The sequence below is a fragment of the Eurosta solidaginis genome, chromosome 4, assembly GCF_040869045.1.
Source record: "Eurosta solidaginis isolate ZX-2024a chromosome 4, ASM4086904v1, whole genome shotgun sequence".
NCBI lineage: Eukaryota > Metazoa > Arthropoda > Insecta > Diptera > Tephritidae > Eurosta > Eurosta solidaginis.
The window spans coordinates 90812958-90834585 of record NC_090322.1 but is presented as its reverse complement, the minus strand read 5'-3'; the positions used below and the strand labels follow the sequence as shown (position 1 = coordinate 90834585).

The 21628-nt window shown below is 40.8% G+C and overlaps 1 protein-coding gene across 5 annotated transcripts in view; it reads right to left on the bottom strand.

Annotated features, from left to right (window-relative positions):
• Positions 1-21628, bottom strand: part of LOC137250051 (glucose-induced degradation protein 4 homolog) — a 233725-nt gene that overhangs the window by 140261 nt on the left and 71836 nt on the right. The gene's annotated exons all lie outside the window — the stretch shown is intronic.

Below are 21628 nucleotides of genomic sequence, written 5' to 3'. Positions count from 1 at the left end.
CGGCGTTCACCAACATGTGGTGAGAGCGCTTCGACAGAGGGCATCTCACGTGGGACTTCTATGCTCAAACATTCTCCCTGTTAACACACACTTCTAAAAGTTGCGTTTGTATTCAAAGCTCCGCTGGCGTTGTGCACCACTGAACTAATCCATTTAAATATAGACTTCCGAATGCCAAGATGATAACAATGAAAAAATAAATTCATTTAGACATGTACGTCCGTCTGTGAACACGATCACCTGAGGAAGTGGTACCGTTTTTTTATTAGATCTGGTAGATTTAAGAATGAGTGCAGACAGATTTTCCTGGACACCTGCACATCGTGAGTTACGGGTAAAAAAACGGATTTTCGTACGATTGGACCCTTACGAACGCGTAACTTTGTTGGTTATAAACCGATTCTTAGTTTCTTTCCGGATCTTATAAGCTTAAAATGTTGAGAACTTCATAGTTACAGTCCTATTAGAAAACAATTGCCAGAGCAATTTATACCTTCTCCAACCCAATTTTCAACCTCATCTACCCGTGGCGAACCATGTTTCCTTAGCAACCGAGGCTATGGTGACCCCAAGTTCCCCATGGATCTAGAGCGCGGAATGGTGTCTGCCCAATCCACAACAAAGCCGATCCGCCAAACCGTGTCGACTTCAAATCAGCCTTTGACGGGAAGTTGCTTGTATGCTGCTATGCCTGAATTTAGGTTAGGTTAGGTGCTAGCTGCCCTGATAAGGATAGCTTACTTGGATAACACGAAGGTCCTTTGTGATACCACAGACATCAAAAATAACGGTGACTTAGATCTAGCTACTTAGAGAATCGTTGGGTAGCAACGATAAAGCTCCGAATGATACCGATCTCAACTTTGGATAAATCCTCGGGAGATCCAAGTGAGTCGCGACCGAAGTACTTTCGCCTAGTTCTGGGCAATCAAGTATAAAGTGATTTGGTGATTCCACCTCATCATCCTCCATACAGCTGCAGCAGGATGGAGTTTCCAGTATATTGAGACGTACCGCATGGATACCCATGGGGCAGTGCCCTGTCAAAACGCCAATGACCATTGATAGGTGAGCCTTAGTGAACCCAATTATTTCAGCAGACCCCCTCCCATCCACTTTCGGCCAGAAAGATATTGCTACCCTGCAAGACGTGGTGTCCGCCCAACCTTTGCTGAGCTGACTGGAGGCCCAGCTATTGAGGAGCAATCCACAGGTGGCCAGCGGAATCCCGAAATCCCTACAGCCATCTTCATCCGGTTCAGTTGTACCGATGCGGGCTAAGAGATCCGCTTGACAGTTACCCGGGATATACCTATGGCCCGGGACCCAGATAATCTTAATTGTAAAATAATTCGATGCAATCGCAAGCGAGGTCAGGCACTCCCAGACCACCCTCGATCGCACTGCAGTTGAGCTCAAGGCCTTGGTAGCCGCTTGGCTATCACAATAGATGTTAAATTCCCTAACCGTAGTAGCACTGGATAGCATTCCATCCACCGCATCTATAATCGCAGCAACTTCCGCTTGGAATACACTGCAGTGATCAGCCAACTTAAACTTGCGGCTTACATTTAGCTCTTGACAATAGAGGGAGTTCTGAAATCGGGCATCTTATATCTCCTTGTAAAAAGAACGAATTCCGTTTTTCCCGGGTTGACCGCCAATCCACATGATTCGGCCCACCTACCCACAGTATCCAGGTAGCCCTGCAGAACATCGCGCAGGGTGCCCAGAAATTTGCCTCTGTCTAGGATAGCGGGATCATCTGCATAGCCAACCATCCGACAAGCATTGGCATCCAGCTCCACAAGAAGCTCGTTGACTACCACACCCCAGAGCAGAGGAGATAGGACACCCTCCTGTTGCGTGCCCCTGCACACCTTCCTCTTAATTATGGCCCCTCCCCACACCACTGCGACAATTCTGCCCCAAAGAAGTTTGCTAATAAATTCAACCAGAGCCGCCTCGACTCCTAAACCCAACATAGATCTTTCGATTGCTCCCGGTAAGACATTGTTAAAAGCACCCCTCGATGTATATGAAGGCACCCAGTGCATACCCTTTGTGTTCTAGGAACCCCCTATTTGCTTTACAATCGAATGGAGAGCCGTTTCCGTCGATCTGCCCTTGCAGTACGCATTCTGGGAAGCCGAGAGTAACCCCCGAGGTATCCTTTCCCGTAGGTACAGGTCAATCAACCGCTCAAACGTCTTAAGAAGAAACGACGAGAGACTGATTGGCCTGAAATCCTTACGTGATACATGAGAGCTTCTGCCGGCTTTCGGAATGAAAATAACCCTAACCGTGTGCCGAGACATCGAGATATAGTTAGGCTTGAGGCAGTTAGTGTAGATGATAGCCAACCAGCGGCAGGAAATCCCCAAAGACTTTTGAAGTTGCGCAGGAATGATTCCATCCGGCCCGGAGACTTATAGGGCTTGAACGACCCTATAGCCCAGGTTATTTGACTTTCCCGTATTGGAATGGCAGGCACTTCTGCATGGCCAACGACCGCCGACCATGCAAGCGAAGATCCCTGCGCAACTGGGACATCGGGAAAATGATTGTCCAGTAAAAGCTTTAGGGACTCCTCGCTACTCATCGACCAGTCCCACCATCATCTGCCAAATGATGCTGCGCAACACCTCGATTTCCGTAATGCTTCAGACAAGGCCATTGTCTTTCATGTAATTTCTTAAACCTAATGCTAAGAGCGGGGGAAAGGATGGCCTGAAGGTTTAATGCGGCCATATAAATTGTTCTCGAGATGGTCGGGCTTAATGGTGCTGTGTTACTGGATTGTACCGGATCTGTATCCGGCAAAGGACCATCATATCGATAACACTCCCAAAGCCTTCGGCGAGCAACCTTATCGCTACAACAACAACAACACAACAATTGCCAAGTACACATTTCTGAGTCGTTTTTAAACAATTTTGTATTTTTTTTTACAGTCCTATTAGACAACAATTGCCAAGTAAACATTTCTCAGCCGTCTTTAAACAATTCTGTATTTTTTTTTTTTTAAATTTTTATTTCGTGAAAATTTGAATAACTCAGTCAGTTTTGAAGATATTTAATAAAACGCATGCTCATATAATTAACTTTCAATTCTGATGCATGTCAGGTTTGGTGCAGTCTGCTTATTAGTGCATAGAGATTGCATCAAAAATGAAAAAACCCGAAAAAGGGTGAAAAAAATGTGTCCCAAGGGCTGTCATATCAGTGTTATCCCATTTGTTGCGTCCCTACCACAATTTTTCATCCTCCCAGCAAGTATCGAACCCAATCTGGGGACAGTACCTGATCCCGGTCAAGAGATATGGTTTTGCTGCGCGTGTCGGAAAAGAATCTTTTTCACACTCTTGCCAGTGTGCCATGCCGCATTGATATGATCCAAGATACTAAACTCGCGGCAAGATATGCTTTGAAGGCCTGTTCTAGATACAACGTCCACAGAAAAGATTTCGAGAGCGGAAATGGAGGCCCACTCGCACTTGATGTTGTTGTAGCACTGTTTTGTTCCATGCAATAGGCGTGACCATTCTCAAATTGTCATCAATATCATCTAACGGGAGTCCCGTGAAACTTGCACTTTCAACAGGGGTGGACCAGAGTGAGAGGGGTGTTAGAGGCGTTGGTTCCAAATTGCAATTAAAGAGATGGTTGGTGTCATGTGGGGAAACATTGCAAGCAGGACATACATTACGTATGTAGGGGTTGATTCGGGATAGGTAAGATTTTAACCTGTTACAGTATCCAGATCGAAGTTGAACTAGAGGGACGCGCGTCTCCCTAGGGAGAGTGCGTTCCTCTTCTGCGAGTTCAGGGTAGTTTTCTTTAAGGACTGGGTTCGCCAGGTAATTCCTGGCATAGAGGTCCAACGCATTTTTGTGAATATCACTGAGGACTTGTTTGTGTTTTTTCTTTATATTGCTGTCTTTTCGGGTGCCGTATTTCCCCATAATGCTTGCGGAGATTATTTTTTAAGCCCCTGGGTGTGGCCTCTTGAATCAGATGTCTGTTCGGATGCCCAGGTTTCTTGTTATTCAACAGAAAATATTTGCTCAGCATTTCATGTCTCTCCCTAATGGGGAGTACTCTCGCCTCATTGCGTAAGTGGTGTTCTGGGGGCATAGGAAGACAGCCCGTGTGAGATCAGTGTTTTGGCAGGCCTGTATTTCCGTCCAGTGAGTAACCTTTAGGCTTGGCGACCATATCGGGGGCGCGTAACGTGCAAGCGGCCAGCCAATTGCTTTGTAGGTGCTAATGAGCGTCTCTTTGTCTTTACCCAAAGTGCTTCCAGCAAGAGATTTGAAAATTTTATTACGGTTCTGGATTTTAGGTTTAATTGCGGTTGCATGCTTGCCGACATGTAGATCGTGATCGAACGTCACACACAGTACAGTGGGTAGCGTAATGGACGTGGATGTCCAATATTGGCGACATTTGCAGTGTCCAAGTTGTAAATAAGGTCGCCGATGAGCAGGGAGGAAGCAGAGAGATAGCTGTTTATTTTATAACGTAGCATATGGATTTGTGGGCCGGGTCCTGTGGCCATTATTGTGCAGTCATCGGCGTAGTATACATGTTGACTCATTCTGGTTGCGAATGCAGCTTCGATAAGTAGAACTTAAATAAAAGCGGAGATAGGAAACTACCCCGGGTTAAGATGTTCTGTTCTTGAATCGCACCGATGCTTGCCAAACAGATAATTTGCGGTCCACGTTGGGAGACTTGGAAGAAGGGAGATCCCTTCCAAGTCTAGCAGTAACGTGTAACAGTTCTTCGCCCCATTCAATGGGAACGACCACTCAAAAATTGTCATCAAAGTCCTCTAACGGGAGTTCCAGGAAACTGGCTGTTTCAGCAGGGGCGGATCATAGGGAGACTGGTGTTAGAGGCGTAGTTTCCACATTACAACTGAAAAGATGGTTGGTGTCGTACGGAGACACATCGAATGCAGGACATGCATTAAGTATTTCGGGGTTGATTCTAGACAAGAAGGAGTTTAACCTGTTACAGTATCCAGAACGAAGTTGAGCCAGAGTGCCTCGCGTCCCTCTTATAGTGGGCCTTCTTCTTCAGGAGTAGGTTATTGGGTAGGATATTGCATATTAATAACAGGGTTCACTGGGCGCGTTCTGGCAAAAGCGTTTAACGATTCTGTGTGGATTTGGCTTAGGGCCTGCTTATGCTTGTCAATCAAACAGCTGTGCTGGCAGGTGCCGGACCTCGTCATAGTGCTTATTGAGATGTTTTGTTAACCCCGTGGAGGCGGGGCTGGATCAAGCAGTTGTTTGGTAGGCCGTCCTGGTTTATGACAATTTAGTAAAAACTGCCGGTTCAGCAGCATTTCGTTCTGCTCTCTAATGTTGAGCACTTTGCCCTCAATATGTAGGTGGTGTTCGGGGGTCATAAGGAGACATCCGGTGGCAGCTCTGATAGCAGCATTTTGACAGGCCTGCAGCCTTTTCCAGTATGTGTCTTTAAGACCAGGCGACCAAACTGGTGACGCGTATCTCATGAGCCGCCGGCCAATTGCTTTGTACGTGGTTATCAACGTTTCTGTATCGCTTCCCCAAAGGATGACGGCAAGCGACTTGAAGATTTTCTTGCGGCTTTGTACTTTAGATACAATTTCGGTGACATGCGCCTTGAAGGTCAGAGTATTATCGAACGTTACCCCTAAGATCTTTGGGTGACTGACAGTCGGTAGTGTGACACCATCGACGTGAACGTCCAATATTTGCGACATCTGTTCCCTCCACGTCGTAAGCAGAGTGACCGTTGATTTTGTCGATGAAAATGGCAGGTTGCGCGAGAAACTAGAATGATCGGGGAGATAGCTGTTTATTTTAGAAGCTAATTCATCAGTTAAAAGGCCAGGTCCTGGTGTCATAATCATGCAGTCGTCAGCATCGGATATGATTGTAAGTTCTTCTGATGGGGGAGGGAGTTTTGATATGTATAAATTAAACAGAAGCGGGGATAGGAAACCCCCTTGTGGTAACCCCTGTTTAATTTTCCTAGGTTTTGGGATTTCGCTCCTAAATTGAACCGACGCTTGCCGACCATTCAGATAATTTGCGGTCCATCTTTTTAGACAAGGGGAAGGTGTGAGCCTTCTATGTTTTCGAGTAACGTGCCGCGGTTGACTGTGTCGAAAGCTTTTGAAAGGTCAAGTGCCACGAGCACCGTGCTATGATGGGGTTATTCCTGATTTAGTCCGTAACGTATCTGGGCAGTTATGGCATTTAGGGCTGTGGTGGTATTGTTGTTTTTGTTGAATTAACGATAAAGACACTCACCGAAGGCTTTGGGGTGTTTTATCGATGTTGATGGTCCTTTGCCGGATATAGGTCCGGTACCTTCCGGTAACAAAGCACTATTAAGGTACTAGCCCGACCATCTCGGGAACGATTTATATGACCACATTAAACCTTCTAGGCCATACCCCCCTCCCCACCCCATAGTTCCATGAGGAACGTGGTGTCGCCAGAGCCTCGGCTGTGGTGGCGGTGCTGTGATTTTGCGGAAGCCATGTTGGTGCGTGGCTAGGCGAAGATTTGCTATGAAGTGATGGAGAAAACGGTGCCCAATGTCTTCGTTACTGGCGAAAGGAGTGATATCGGAGTGTTTGCCAAACCACTGCCCAGGGACGGCCCTGCTAAGAAAAACGTTTTCCTAATTGAAAAAAAACCTTTCCAAAACTTTTTATATTGCTTTGCCGGGGACTACGACGCAGGACATTAGGTGTGATAGGCGGAGCACCCGTTGTGTACAGACGTTTAACTAAGTGCGTGACGTAACGTGATTACCTACTATTTTTTCTTTTACCTTACCGTTCGCTATATATCATTCCACTATTTCCACCAATCACAAGCGTAGGAAAGTAAACAACAAAATGCCCACTGAGCCTCCGGGCAGAGGCGCGAACAGATTTTCTATTCTAAGTGATCAAAGTGACTACGCCACTTCCTTTCCCGACCTTACCCATAAGAAAACATCCTTTATCCATCCTAAATACTTAAAACTTCCCTCACCTGATAATCGGTTTTCAAAACTCAGCCCATTTATAAAAAAAAATGTATTAACGCAATATCAACGCATGTCGATAGCATCAAGCAACTGAGATATGGTTCCCTGCTTGTCCTAGCCAGAAAAGAAAGGGTCGCCGAAAAATTTTTAAAAACCAAAACCTATAAATTAAATAAATAAATAAGTAAGAAGAGATTGTACAAGAACTCAAAACCAAAGAGTATCAAACGCTTATAAACTCACCACCACATAAGATGGTAAAACTACGCTCACAGGCAAAATGGTTCTCTCTTTCGACCTCTATCATCTCCCAAAAACCTCGATGTCAGTACAAAGTCAAGGTCAGACCATATTACCCCAACCCAATGCGCTGTCGCAAGTGGCAACGCTTAGGACATACAAAAACCCGCTGTTCCTTCGCCGCAACCTGCGATGGTTGCAACCTACCTTCACACCAACCGAGTAATTGCACTCGACATATATGCGCCAAATGCGGATAGGCTCAGCCATCATCCGACAAAAACTGCCCGAGTCTCAACCAAATGAAAGAAGTGCTACAAATCAAAACTATCCACAAATGCACACTAGGAGAAGCTTTCAAAAAATACAACTTAAATAATCCATCCAATGACACATCCAAAAGCTCATATGCCACCACAACAAAATATTCCGAAAGAACATCCAACAATATCATGCTAAAAACAACAACGTCAATCAATGCTAACAAGACAACAACTACCGTCGATCATCTAAAACGCCCAGCTTCACCCTCTAAATCCAACTCCGAGAAAATACCAAAAACAACCATAATAAACATCCTTCTCCAACAACAAAACAGTACCGGAAACCATAACAAAAACACAAATAAAACAAACCCAACCACATCCCCATAAACTAGTTTATATTCATAAACGCCTAGTAACGAATAAATAAGCTAATACAAAAAATACGCATCCTAAGTAAATTCAATATTTTGCAAGGGAACATGAACGGTTTCATTAACAACAGTATTTACCTTGAGCTTTTCAGAAAAGAACATCAACCACAACTAATATCAATGCAGGAAACCACTGCCGCACTGGCTTCACCCCAATACCACCAAACAACTGCATAGCTTACTTCACCAACCACACCATAAATACGTATGAAAGCAAGGAGTTTGAGTACTAATTAAAAGTAACATCCCACTCACAAATCATTGACAGGCGAAGATCCCTGCGCAACTGGGACATCGGGAAAATGATTGTACAGTAAAAACTTTAGGGACTCCTCGCTACTCATCGACCAGTCCCCACCATCATCTGTGTGTTAACAAGGCTCTGCCAAATGATGCTGCGCAACACCACGAGTTCGGTAATGCTTCAGACAAGGCCATTGTCTTTCATGTAATTTTTTAAACCTAATGCTAAGAGCGTACAACTGTTGACGTATGCTGCTGATAGTGATATTAGACATTGGTTTTAGCAAACGCGCCGGGAGGGCTGCCTTCTCCAGATTAGTCATCCAAGAATGAATCGGCCACGTCAATATTGACGGATATAAATCGAAACTGTGGGCTAAAGTTTTAAGTTTGGTGTAGGTGCTGCGCTTGTGCGTGGAAAGGTTAGGTGAAGGTGAGTGTTTAGGGAAAATGACTGAGTGACAGGGTACAGACTAGTGTCAGGTTTGGGGGCACTGTAAGTAGATAGGAGTCAACATAGTGCCCACGGTGCGGTGCAAGTTGCACTGCAGAGGGAGGGTAGACTCCACCTGACAGGACAGGCCTTCATCTTTTTCTGCCCCTTATGCTTCCCCTCTATAACTTCACGTCTATTTCTATCTGTTTCAGCTTTTCTTTCCAACACATATGCAGGTATGAGCCCTTTTTGTTCATGTTGCTGCGGGTGAGGACGGTGGTGAAATACTCCGCCCAAGACGACGACCTAGCAGGGGATGCAAGCATACCTGCTTGTCGGCGCTCCTCGCCATCCAAACAGTCAGCCTCGTAACAATGGCGCCCAGCGGCAATAGCCCGATAATCTTTTTAGTTTTTTTGTCTTGCAATTTAGTTATTTTTTTTTTAGTAATTTTTTTAATTTGTAGTTAATTTTTTCAGTTTGTTTTTTTTTTTTATCTACATTAATCCGCTTTAATTCTTTTTAGTTTCCAAAATTTTCTTTCAGTTTTTAGCGTTGGTATTCTCAACGTTAATAGCCCGATCAAGTTTTTATTTCCACGATAATTAATTATCTCTTATGTTAAATTTCCCATTTTTATTTTAGTTAATTATTTCGTATTTGCTATTTTTGAATTTCTTAATTTTTTTCAACCTTTCCTTCCTTAGATTTTCCAATTTTTTTTTTCTTAAATTCTTTTTACCCTTCCAAACCCAATACTTATTTCCGTCTTTTGACAGGACAGGGACAGTCATGATGGCAACGCCAATTGGGTTCACCTGATCGACAAGTGTCATCATAACCAGAGGATAGTGATTAGCCGAGTGTCCATGTCAGGGTACCTTTGTTGAACTTCAACAGCTCGACAAAGTGGTAACTGGCATGACACTTAGCTAGCGACGGACTTAGGTAGTGTTTTAGTTATCACTTGTTCCACACAATGACAATCTTTATTGAAATTCATATTAAGGTTGCCAGATATAATAAATGTTATAGTTATGACAATTCATGTTTCGTTAAGGTAGCCAGATTATACTTATTAGTAATATAGTAATATTAGAAGTACATTATTTAATATGTATACAACACGCCCCCTTTTAGATATTTTATTTACATATTTATTTCATCTCTCCCCTTTTTTGTGCTGTTGTTATTTTATTTATTTATTTATTATTTTTTTTTTTTTTGTCTTAAAAGCTACGTAGTGGTTTAATAATTCATCTACATAACAAAGTTATTACATTATATTCTTATGCAAATTAAGCTACGCTATTTTCTTATGTGTCGCCCTGATCTCAATTTCATGGGAGCGGTGAAGGTGTTCCTTTTTAATGATCCGGTGTTCTCACTGCTTTCGGAGGTGTCGGGCCTAACGTGGATCTCATTTCGCCTAAATCTTTTGCCATTACTATCTACTACTATAACTGATCTCGGCTCTTTCGATACCTCAACAACTCGTCCCTTCTCCCATCTTTTGTCGTTCGTAGATTTTTTAAAAAATATGGGAATGTTATTTTCAAACTCTTTGCGACTAGTGGCAGTTTTGTTATAATATGCTTTCATTTTCATTGTATAGTATTTATGGTGGTCACGATACGCATTCTTATCCACAACTTTAGGATAAAGCTCAAGTACTGAGCTGGGAATCCTTGTACGTAAGTTCCTTGACATTAAAAGTTGTGCAGGGGAATATTTTAGGAATGTATTTGTCCTAAGGCTTAGTAGGCCTAAATATGGATCTGTTCCTGACTCATGACAGTTAACATCTTTTTTATGGTGTTTATTGATCTTTCCGCTAATCCATTGGACTGCGGATAGTTCGGACTGCTTTTAATGTGCTCTATTTGCCACTGTGACATACAATTTTCAAAGTTTGCTGAATTGAAAGGAGGTCCCCTGTCTGATACTAAGGTTTTAGGAATGCCATGTCGAGCGAAAATCTGTTTTAGCTGGGGGATTACGTTATCTGCACTAGTAGATGCAATTTTGGAGATTTCGACAAATTTGGAATAATAATCAACGACAAGTATGTAAAGATTCTTCCGCCATTCAAAAATGTCGGTTCCGACTTTTTCGAAAGGTAAATCTGGTAGATCATGTGGCATGAGAATCTGCTTTGGCTTTGAATTTTGATATTGTTGACATACTGTGCACTGGGCAATATATCTCTCAATATCGTAAATTATATTTGGCCAGTAAATCAGACCTCTGGCTCGGCTTTTACATTTTTCTACTCCAAAATGACCATCATGAATGTATTGAAGCATTTTTTGTTGTAACACTTTGGGAACAAAAATAGCCCCATTTTTGAAAACAACGTCATTTATCTCGTGGAATTCATAACGAAAGTTCCAAAACTTCTGTATGTCATCGGGTACATGCCTTTTATGTTCAGGCCATCCCTCTTTAATAAATTTTTTGATTGTTTTTATCTCTGAGTCACACTTCGACTCCGCTTATCGAGGTTAAGAAGTGTACCGGACATTGCTAAATTGCATTTAAACATGCCTACGTGTATTTGAATCTTTTTATCTATCAAATATTCTTCTGTTTTATTTAAAGGTGCTCTAGACAGGGCGTCTGCAACGACTAATTCTCTACCGGGCTTATAGATCACATTTAAATTATACGATTGAAGTGAAAGTAGCATTCTCTGCAAACGAGGAGGAACTGACCTTATCGGTTTTTTAAACAACGGAATGAGAGGTTTATGATCGCTTTCAACAACGACATCTTGACCATACACGAATTTATGAAATTTGGACACTGCATATACAATTGCATATAACTCTTTTTCTATCTGCGCGTAGTTTTGTTGGGTCTCAGTTAGTGTTTTAGAGGCGAATGCTATCGGCTTATTATCTTGCATAAGGACTGCTCCTACGGCGAATTGTGACGAATCACATGATATTGTTATACTCTTTTTCGATGTGACATTTATTTTCGTTTAATTTTATGTTTGCTAACTTACACCTCTCTAAAACCATTTGTAACTTTTTGTTATGCTCCTTCACTGTTTTACCATACACAAGTATGTCGTCTATATAAGTTATGACGTCACAGTCAGAAAAAATTTCTGACATTTCCCGGTGGAAAATTTCAGGTGCCACATTAACACCATACGGCATTCTTTTAAACCGATATCTTCCGAATGGCTTTTGAAATGTACACAGGTAAGAGCTTGGTTCGTCTAGTTTTAACATCCAAAAGCCGTTACTTGCATCTAGGGCAGAAAAGTACTTAGCACCCATTAGTTTGGATTTAATAAACTCCAACTCAGGTAGTGGATAGTGCTCTCGTTTTAATGCTTTATTTAGATTTCTTGGGTCAAGACACACGCGCAATGATTTGTTTGGTTTTTCCACAACAATTATTGAATTTATCCAGTCTGTTGGTTCAGTGACCTTCTCAATGACTTCAGCAGTCTCCATTTTTAATAACTCTTTTCTTAATCTGTCTTGCAACATATACGGAATTTTACGAGGTGCATCTATAACTGGCGTAATGTTCTCATTTACTTTTAAATGTATTGGCTTTCTATTTATGTGACGAGATCTTCAAATATACTTTGGTACTCTTTATCTATGCTTGTTTTAAGGTAATGTTCTGTATCTATATTCGCCTGTTTTATTTGTATAAGACCATATTTCATAAGGTCATTTTTACCTATAATAGCTCTGACATTTTCTTTAATTATGATGAATTCAAACGATGCTAATATATTGCCTAATGTAGCATTAATTTTACATTTTCCTATAATGGGTACCTTTGATCCACCGAATGCAGTAAGAAAACCGTTTGTCTTACTCATTTCAATGCAATTATTGTGATTTATTTGTTTTAATGTATTAAGAGACATTACATTTGCTTCCGCACCCGTATCCATCTCACATTGAATTTTTCTATTATTAACAACTATTTCTTTAGTAAAACTGGCGTTTTAACTATGTACGCTATTAATATTTACACTCAAAGTGCCAATGAAAAAATTTTCTGTTTCTGAACTATCAAACTCGTCTAAACTGTTCTTTGTTTTTCCTAAAGCAATGGAATTAATCTTTTTCTTTTTACAGAATTTTGAGAAGTGATTTGAACCCTGACAATTAAAGCATGTTTTACCTAGTGCTGGGCATTTGGATCTATGCTGCTGACCACATCTTTGACACGTACTTTGGCTTTCACTTTTCCCGATATTTTTCTGGTTTGACGTTGCCGTTGTTGGCCTTGGTGTACGTCGACTTTCATTTTGCTGCTTCGATTTTCCAGTATATTTCCTTACCATATTCACTGCATCTTCATGGACTACTTCTTTTTGGCTGGACATCTCCTTGGCTTGACTTTGATTGAGCTTTCGCTAGTGTTAAATTTTCAATGTCCAAAAGCTTCATGCGCAATTTGTCATCGCATAATCCGATTATAAACACATCACGGACCATCTCAGACTCGTCAGTATTGTATTCGCATGCTTTGACATTCTCCTTTAAGTTAGTTAGAAAGCAGTCAATTGTTTCAGCTGCTTTTTGACGTGACGAAAGGAATTTATAGCGCTGAAAAATTAAATTCTTTTTTGGCTTGAAATGCAGGTTGAACTTTTCAAGTACTTGATCATAACTTAAATTTTACGTAAATGTGTTGAAAATTTTGATGCCCTCATCACCCAGTAAATGTAATAAAATTGCTATTTTTCGCGAATCTTCTTCCGCATCTAAATTACACGCAGTTATGTAATTCTTAAATTTTTGAGACCATGCTTTCCAAGCCTGACTAAGGTTAGGGACGGCAAATTTCATTTGCTCATATTACTCTATTTGTTTATAATTAATAGAATAAGGTTTTTGTAAATCCAACAATCTCTCCAAATATCGATATTTACTTTCTTGCAGAAAAGCGCGCCATCTTTGGACCAATTATGTAAGTGCTCTAAGACACAAACCTACATAAGCGTACACGCCACACGGTGAAAGATTAAAACATGGTTTCCCATTGTTGCCACTTACCTATAATAGCCTCTACCAAAATCCTAAAAAATGTGTTCCAGAATAATTTGTAGCGTACCAAAAAATCTTAAATATAATTAATTTTTGACCGGCCCATTTTTTGTGGCAAATTTCACTTACACGTAAATACATAAGTCTTTATTTAACAGATTCTTTGTTTTTTATTTTAGTTGTTTTCAAAAAAACTATGAGGTGGCTTTTGTCGTAGGCTGAGGTAGCACTCAGTCAATCCAGGGTCAAGTAGAGGTCCCACAAACCCCCACTTAATAAGAACACAGTAGTTATGTGTTAATGACGAATACACACACACACACACGGCTTGAAGGGTAGTGAGGGTAGCAGCTTTCCGTACAAAGATGGCAGGGGAGGGTGGCGAGCGGCGGCTAACAGGCGTAGTAATAGCGGCGGGGTCGGTACGGTGGTCCGGGAGCGGCGGCGGGATCAGAACGGCGGCAGAACGGCGGACAGTATTAGCGGACGGATTGGTACAGTGGTATGGGCGCAGTGGCAGGAGTAGCACGGCGGCTGGACGGCGGACAGTATTAGCGGACGAATTGGCACAGCGGTATGTGCGCAGCGGCGGGATTAGAACGGCGGCTGGACGGCGGACAGTATAAGCGGACGGATGGATGTAGCGGCATGGACGTAGTGACGGCACCAGCGAACTGGACGGACGGTGATAAAGTAGCGGCGGCTAACGGTCGTCGCAGCAGCGGCGCAACGGCGGTAGGATAGCGGACGGCTGACGGTTGTCGTAGCAGCGGCGCAACGGCGGTCGAATAGCGGGCGGCTGACGGTTGTCGTAGCAGCGGCGCAACGGCGGTAGGATAGCGGGCGGCTGACGGTCGTCGTAGCAGCGGCGCAACGGCGGTAGGATAGCGAGCGGCTGACGGTAGCAGCGGCGCAATGGCGGTAGGATAGCGACAACTGACGGTAGCAGCGCAACGGCGGTAGGATAGCGACAACTGACGGTAGCAGCGCAACGGCGGTAGGGTAGCGACAACAACAAAGAGACAACGGAGCGCGTACCAGTGGTGCGGTCAGGGCGGGGTGTCAGGACAACCGTTCCACGTGATTACCTTCTCGGAGGGGGTTTCCAATGGCGGCTGTTGCGGGGGGCTTCCGATACGGGTGCTGTCTCAGTGGCAGCGGTAGAGGGACCTGCGAGGAATGAAATGACAACAGCCAATTCGTCCTCTTTTATACTGCTGTGAGTTGGCGTGCCGTGTGCAAATTATTGGTATCACCAAATGCTATTCGCATGCGTTGGTATGTGGCTGCTGATGTTGGCGTGCCGTGTGCAAATTATTGTTATCGCTCAATGCTATTCGCATGCATTGGTATGTAACTGCTGATGTCGGCTACCTGTTAATGTGCTATGTATGTATACACTCAGGCGTAGGAGAAAGGGTTACAGTGGGGGTCGTACTATTGTAACGCTACTTTAAAAAACATGAAATCTCAAATAATGAGTTAACTTTTGTTGAAACTAATTTATTTATAACAATTAATGACAAATTTTCCCGAAAATGTTTTTGCATTTGCAGATTTAATCCTAATTTTAGATAAAGTACGTCTTATACTGAACAAAAAAAGGTTATAAAAATATAACATAACATTTTTTATATTACCTTTTATGCTAATTTATTTTATTTCTTATTTTATTTTACTATATTTTCTCTTATTTCAAATTGGTTTATTATTATTTAAATGCAACTTGACTGAATCGGAAAGTTTCACGTTGTATATTAAACGAAACAATAAAAACGTCCCAAAAACGTTTTAGATTTTAGGTCAAAGCCGCAACCAGCATCTTAGCGGCCGTATTGCATAGGCAGTATATTTCCCACTTTGTTTATTAGCCGTGTTTTTTTACACGCGTATACGTTTCGTTTGCGCGTGAAAAAAACGCCTATCCTCGCTTAGATAATGCTTAGGAGACCCAAAATCATCTTGCTGAGATAAATTGTGTAGAAGAAAACGCAAAAAAACGCATTTTATTAAAATCAATTGGTGCTGCAAAGTACAGTTTTTTATACGATTTATGCACACCGTTATCTCCAGCAACAAAAACATACAAAGAGCTGTGTGAAATATTGGAAGCGAATTATACTCCACCAACAATTATTTTTCGAGAACGGAAGATTTTCCATCAAGCACGAAAAACGGATGATGAAACCGTTTCTCAGTGGTTTGCAAGAGTGAAGAGATTAGCGGCAAAATGTCAATTCGGTACACATTTTGAAACTTTTGTACTAGATCAATTCGTGATCAGCTTACCAGATAAAATTTTTGACCGCATCAGTGAAGAAAACTCAATACTGCTGATTCTACTACTGGATCGAGTGTGAATTTGGTAAAAAAATACCCGACAAAAAACAACAATACACGTACAACAGTAAGCAAGAATAAAAATGGTAGCAGCAGTAAAATTAAGGACGAAAAGAAACGAAAGTGTTTTCGTTGCGGATGGAAGAATCACGAGGCAAAGGACTGCAAATTTAAAGACAGCACATGTTACAAATGTTCCAAAGTAGGACACTTAGCTTCGGTATGCAGATCTAAATCGAAAAGGGCTGTAAATTATGTGTCTGATTCAGATAAAATTGATCAAAGCCACACTGACGAGTCATTTAATTTTTCTATTTTCAGCGTTAACACGAGCGACCCGAATGGTGTGTATTCCCTATCAGTGGAGGTCAGAGGGAGGAGAATGGATGTGGTGTGTGACACCGGAGCGTCATGTACACTTTTTCCTAAATCTCTGTATAAGGAGTTATGCAAAAACGAAAAACTTTTTCCATGTTCGATTCCATACGTGGACTATAATGGTAAGCAAATAAAATTATGTGGAAAATTTACTACACCCATTACATGTCGCGGTATTACAAAAAAGATTTCTGTAGTCGTATCAGACACTAAAAGCCCTCCACTGCTAGGTAGATCATTTCTGCGAGCTTTCAATTTTGAATTAACTCAAATCAACCTTGTGTCAACTGAAGAAAAACATACAATCATATTAGAGCAGCTTAAAAGTGAGTTTTGCGGGGTTTTTAGAGAAGAAATTGGAAAATTCAGCGGTCAGAAAGTAAGACTAGAACTAATGAAAGATGCAAAACCGATTTTTTGCAAGCCTCGACCTTTGCCAATAGCTTGGAAAGAAGAGGTAGAGAAAAAATTACGGGAGTTAATCAAGGGCGACGTTTTAGAACTCGTGGATAACTCTGATTGGGGAACGCCACTTGTTCCCGTCCCAAAGCCAGACGGCACACTTAGAATATGCGGAGACTACAAGGCTACCATAAATAAATATTTATGTGACTATAAATATCCACTTCCGCGCATTGATGAAATATTTGCATCACTAGAGGGTGGTGAACTTTTCACCAAATTAGATTTATCAAATACGTACAACCAATTAGCTTTGGATGACGATTCACAACTTTTATGTGCGTTGAGCACACATATAGGTACGTTGAGAGTCAAGCGCATTTGGTATAAAGCCAGCAGCAGCCATTTTTCAAAAGACTATTGAAAATTTATTGCGAGAAATCCCAAATGTTGTCACATACCAAGACGATATTACTCTCACGGGGAAAACTTTTCATGAGCACATACAAAATTTAAGAGCAGTTTTAAAAAAATTCAAAGCTTCAAATTTAAAACCTAATTTAAAAAACTGCGCCTTTTTTCAATCTAAAATATCCTATCTAGGTTTTAATATAGATAAGCATGGCCTAAGCAAAACAAGTGAAAGGATATTGAGCGTCCTAAATGCTCCTGTTCCAGGGAACGTTTCAGAGGTCAAGGCATTTTTAGGAATGGTCAATCATTATTCAAAGTTTGTCGAAAATTTCGCAAAAAAAGTAAGCCCTTTATATAATTTATTGCAAAAAAATGTGCAATTTAAATGGACAAATGAATGTCAAGCAGCATACGAATTAATAAAAAAAGAAATTACTTCGGACCAGGTGCTGGTTCACTTTAATGTCGACTTGCCTTTAGTTCTTTCAACTGATGCTAGTAATAGTGCAGTCGCGGACGTACTTTCCCACAAATTTTCAGATGGTTCTGTAAAACCTATTGCATTTGTTTCGAGATCTCTTTCTAAAAGTGAACGAAATTATAGCACGCTTGAAAAAGAGGCTCTTGCCATCGTATATTGCGTGACAAAATTGCGACAATATTTACTAGGAAACCATTTCATTTTAAAAACCGACCATAAGCCGTTAGTGACAATCCTTGGCGAACATAAAGGTTTGCCAGCAATGGCAGCTGCCCGAATGCAGCGGTGGGCGTTCATACTTTCAGGGTTCAATTACACGATTACGTACGTCAAGGGCACTTCCAACGACGCTGATAGCTTGTCTCGCATACCGCAAGCGACAATTCAACAAGACTGTTTCGAAAATTCCTATGTCAATTTTATTGAAAATTCGAACTATTTGAACATCAATTTTAAAAGCGTTGGTAGGGAAACTAGAAAAGATCCAATACTTTCCAAGGTATCCCATGCTATTCTTCATGGCGAAGTCAACAATTTGACTGGAGCAAAATTTATTCCTTTCAAGGATAAAATTAACGAACTAACTGTTGAATATGACTGTATTTTATGGGGATATAGAGTCGTTATACCTGAAAAATTTCGAGTTCATATATTAAACGAGCTTCATGCCTCACATATGGGCATCGTGAAAACGAAGGCTCTCGCCAGATCGTATGTCTGGTGACCAAACATAAACTCTGATATCGAACATGTAATAAAGAATTGTCTCCCATGCCAAAAGTTGCAAGCGAGTCCAGAAAAAAGCTCCTTAATTTCGTGGAAGCCAACTAACTCTCCGTGGAGTCGAATTCATGCTGATTGTGCTGGACCAATAAAAGACTTTCACTTTTTGATCATTATTGACTCCTTCACCAAATGGGCTGAAGTTTATCAAACAAAAGATTTAACGTCGAGCTTTGTCATTGGAAAAATGAGAGAGACTTTTGCTCGCTATGGTATTGTCGACACGCTAGTCACAGACAATGGTCGTCAATTTACTTTTGACGAATTTAAGTCATTTTTGAAAACAAATAACATTAACCACATCTTCACAGCTCCTGGCCATCCGGCAACCAACGACCAAGCTGAAATATTTGTAAAGAATTTAAAAAAATCACTATATGCAAGTCTAGAAAAAAGAAAACACTCAGACACTGAATTCATTTTAAATAAGTTTTTATTCGATTATCGAAACACAATTCACACAACTACGGGAGAATCTCCTGCAAAATTATTTCTCTCGCGACCTTTAAAGTCTCGTTTCGATCTTTTGAAACCCCCGCTAGTTCAAAAACAGATTATCAAAAAACAAATTGAAAGCGAACAAAACTACAAAGGCAAACGGGAAGAGCACTTTCAAAAAGGGCAAAATGTTTTAATACGCGACTACAGAAATCCAAATAAAACGAGCTGGATTCCAGCAAAAATTAACAAACAAATGGATCCACGATCATATAGTTGTATCATTGTACACAATGATAGAGAAATAAAAAGACACTTGAACCAAATAAGAGATAATAATTCTTCACAAGAAAATACGGGAAATCATAACGTTTACAATGAAATGCGCGAAAGCGTAGGTGAACCACACACTTCATCCAGTCATCCAGATAACCTTGCTGAGGGTAGTGCACATGATCCGGACGAGCATGTTACGCGATCAAAAATAGAATTAAGACCTAGGATAGCAGGCAAGGTCGTGAAACCTCAAGAATAAGTTGTACATATCCAACTAACATTTAATCTAATTACTTACTCTTCTAAGTTTAAAAAGCATTTACATATTTAAGCAATACATGAATTACAATCAAACAAAATATAATGTACATTTTTAATATTTCTATTTAAATATTTTAAAATTCTATTTTATATAAGCAAAACTAAGGGGGAGCGTATTGGGTATTATATATTATGTGTTAATGGCAACTCAGTTTACGAACATTACATATGCTACATACACATGTATATACAAACGCACTATACTCTCTCTTGTTTCGTTACCACTTCTTGTAATCATACCTATGAACTATAATACTCTTACTAAATAAAACGAAGTTTAGATGTCAAGTTGGTGCGTTTTACTTATTAATACACAACAATTACCAAAAACGGCCGAAGCAGCTCTCTATGCAACAGAAAAAGGCCAACGTTTGGTTGAACTAGTGTCCAGTGAAAGTGCCAGTTCGCTAAGCGCGAGTGAAAAAAAAGAAAAGAAAATTTTAAGTTTTGAAGTGAAGTGCGCGAATAAATTCGCAAGTTAAGGGTTTCTGTTCCTAAAAACAGTGTTGTGCGCGCCGCAAAGTTTCGCAATACGTACCAAAAACCAAGGAAGGCAATCCCATCAACAGTCAAGCGGTCTATTACTCAGACTCACAACCGGAATACTCTTGGTAAGTCTAGCCACGATTTTTATCATCTGACGTGCCCACTGGGAACTTGGCTTCCACATAGCCATGTTTTCAAGCAAGCCAAAAGCAAAATTGCAGGTTTATGTTCACGCCTCCATACAGAGAGATGTATTTAGGTGAGCATATAAACCATGCAAACAACAAACATACGTACACACGTTTGCAAGATCAGTTTTTTTTGTAACATCAGTTTTTTTATTGTTTTAATAAGTTTGCTTTTTGAATTTTCGCAGATCACCTCAAAACAACACACTGGACCCTGTTGTACGAAGACACAACTTGGCAACAACAACATTGAGGAATTTATGCTAACAATACGTCAAACACAAGAACACGGTGGTAAGACGACACGTCGAAACACTATATTTTTCTTGGCATCATAGATAGCAAAAACAGCACATTTAACACGGATCCAGAAACACACAGCTACCACGTAAGTTCAGGGCATTAATGACGGCCAATACCGATCTGCTGAATCCAAAGCAGAAGCAACAACAACAATACTGTTGGCGACTGCTAGCAACAGATACAGGCAAAATTAACACTGCACAAGTTCGTTGGTAGCAGCAACAACATGCAAAACATTCCACCAAGGAGTAGATTTCAGCAACATCTCAACAACCCCGGGCGCAGTAACATGAGATTTGGAGCCACTTTTTGATAGTTTTTTTATATTTTTTATAATTTGTAAAAATTAACTTTTTTTAATTTTTAGATTAATAGTTTAATACGAAAGGGTGAGGGCATAAGGAAACATTTCTAATTCGGTTTAAACATTTTTCTTTAAATTTCTCCTAGTTTCACTTTAATTTCAATCTCCCTTTTTGCCAATTAAGTTCCTTTCACTTTCAGTTAAATTTTGTTTTTTTCTTTCCACCTATTCATTATTACGAAGTTCTTTTGGTTTCTTATTATTTTGTCTCACCCCACAGATTATTACGATAATTTTTAATTACTCTTCTTATCGGGATACGCTTCCCACGTTTATTCTTCAGCGCATGGTTTTTACTTTTGTTTGCCAAGCGGCTAACTTAAAAACCTAAAATTTTGAATTTGTCTTTCCTTTTTTTTGTAATTAGTTTTTTTATACCTACGCTTTTTTTCTTTCCTTGTTGCCACACGGAGATATTTGCGAGAATACTTCTTCCAAATAGGTCCTCTTGTAATTAACACTAATTTTTAACACTGAACACAGATATAAATTTTTTTCCTGTCCTAACAATCAAAAGAAAAATTAGCACATGGTTCATCCCGGGCCTAGATTTCATACTACCAACTAAACGATTCTCCAAGATGACCATCGAGTGATCTTGCCGAGTAATTGAGTGACAAATGTATGTTTGAGTCTTTTTTTCTCTTTCAGCACAGGTATCTACTCAACTGCAGCGGCGCCGTTGGAGTACGAGAGACCGGTGAGTGCAATTAAATAATTTGGTATTTATGTTTATATCAACGTACATATGTACGAACATTTATTGAGAT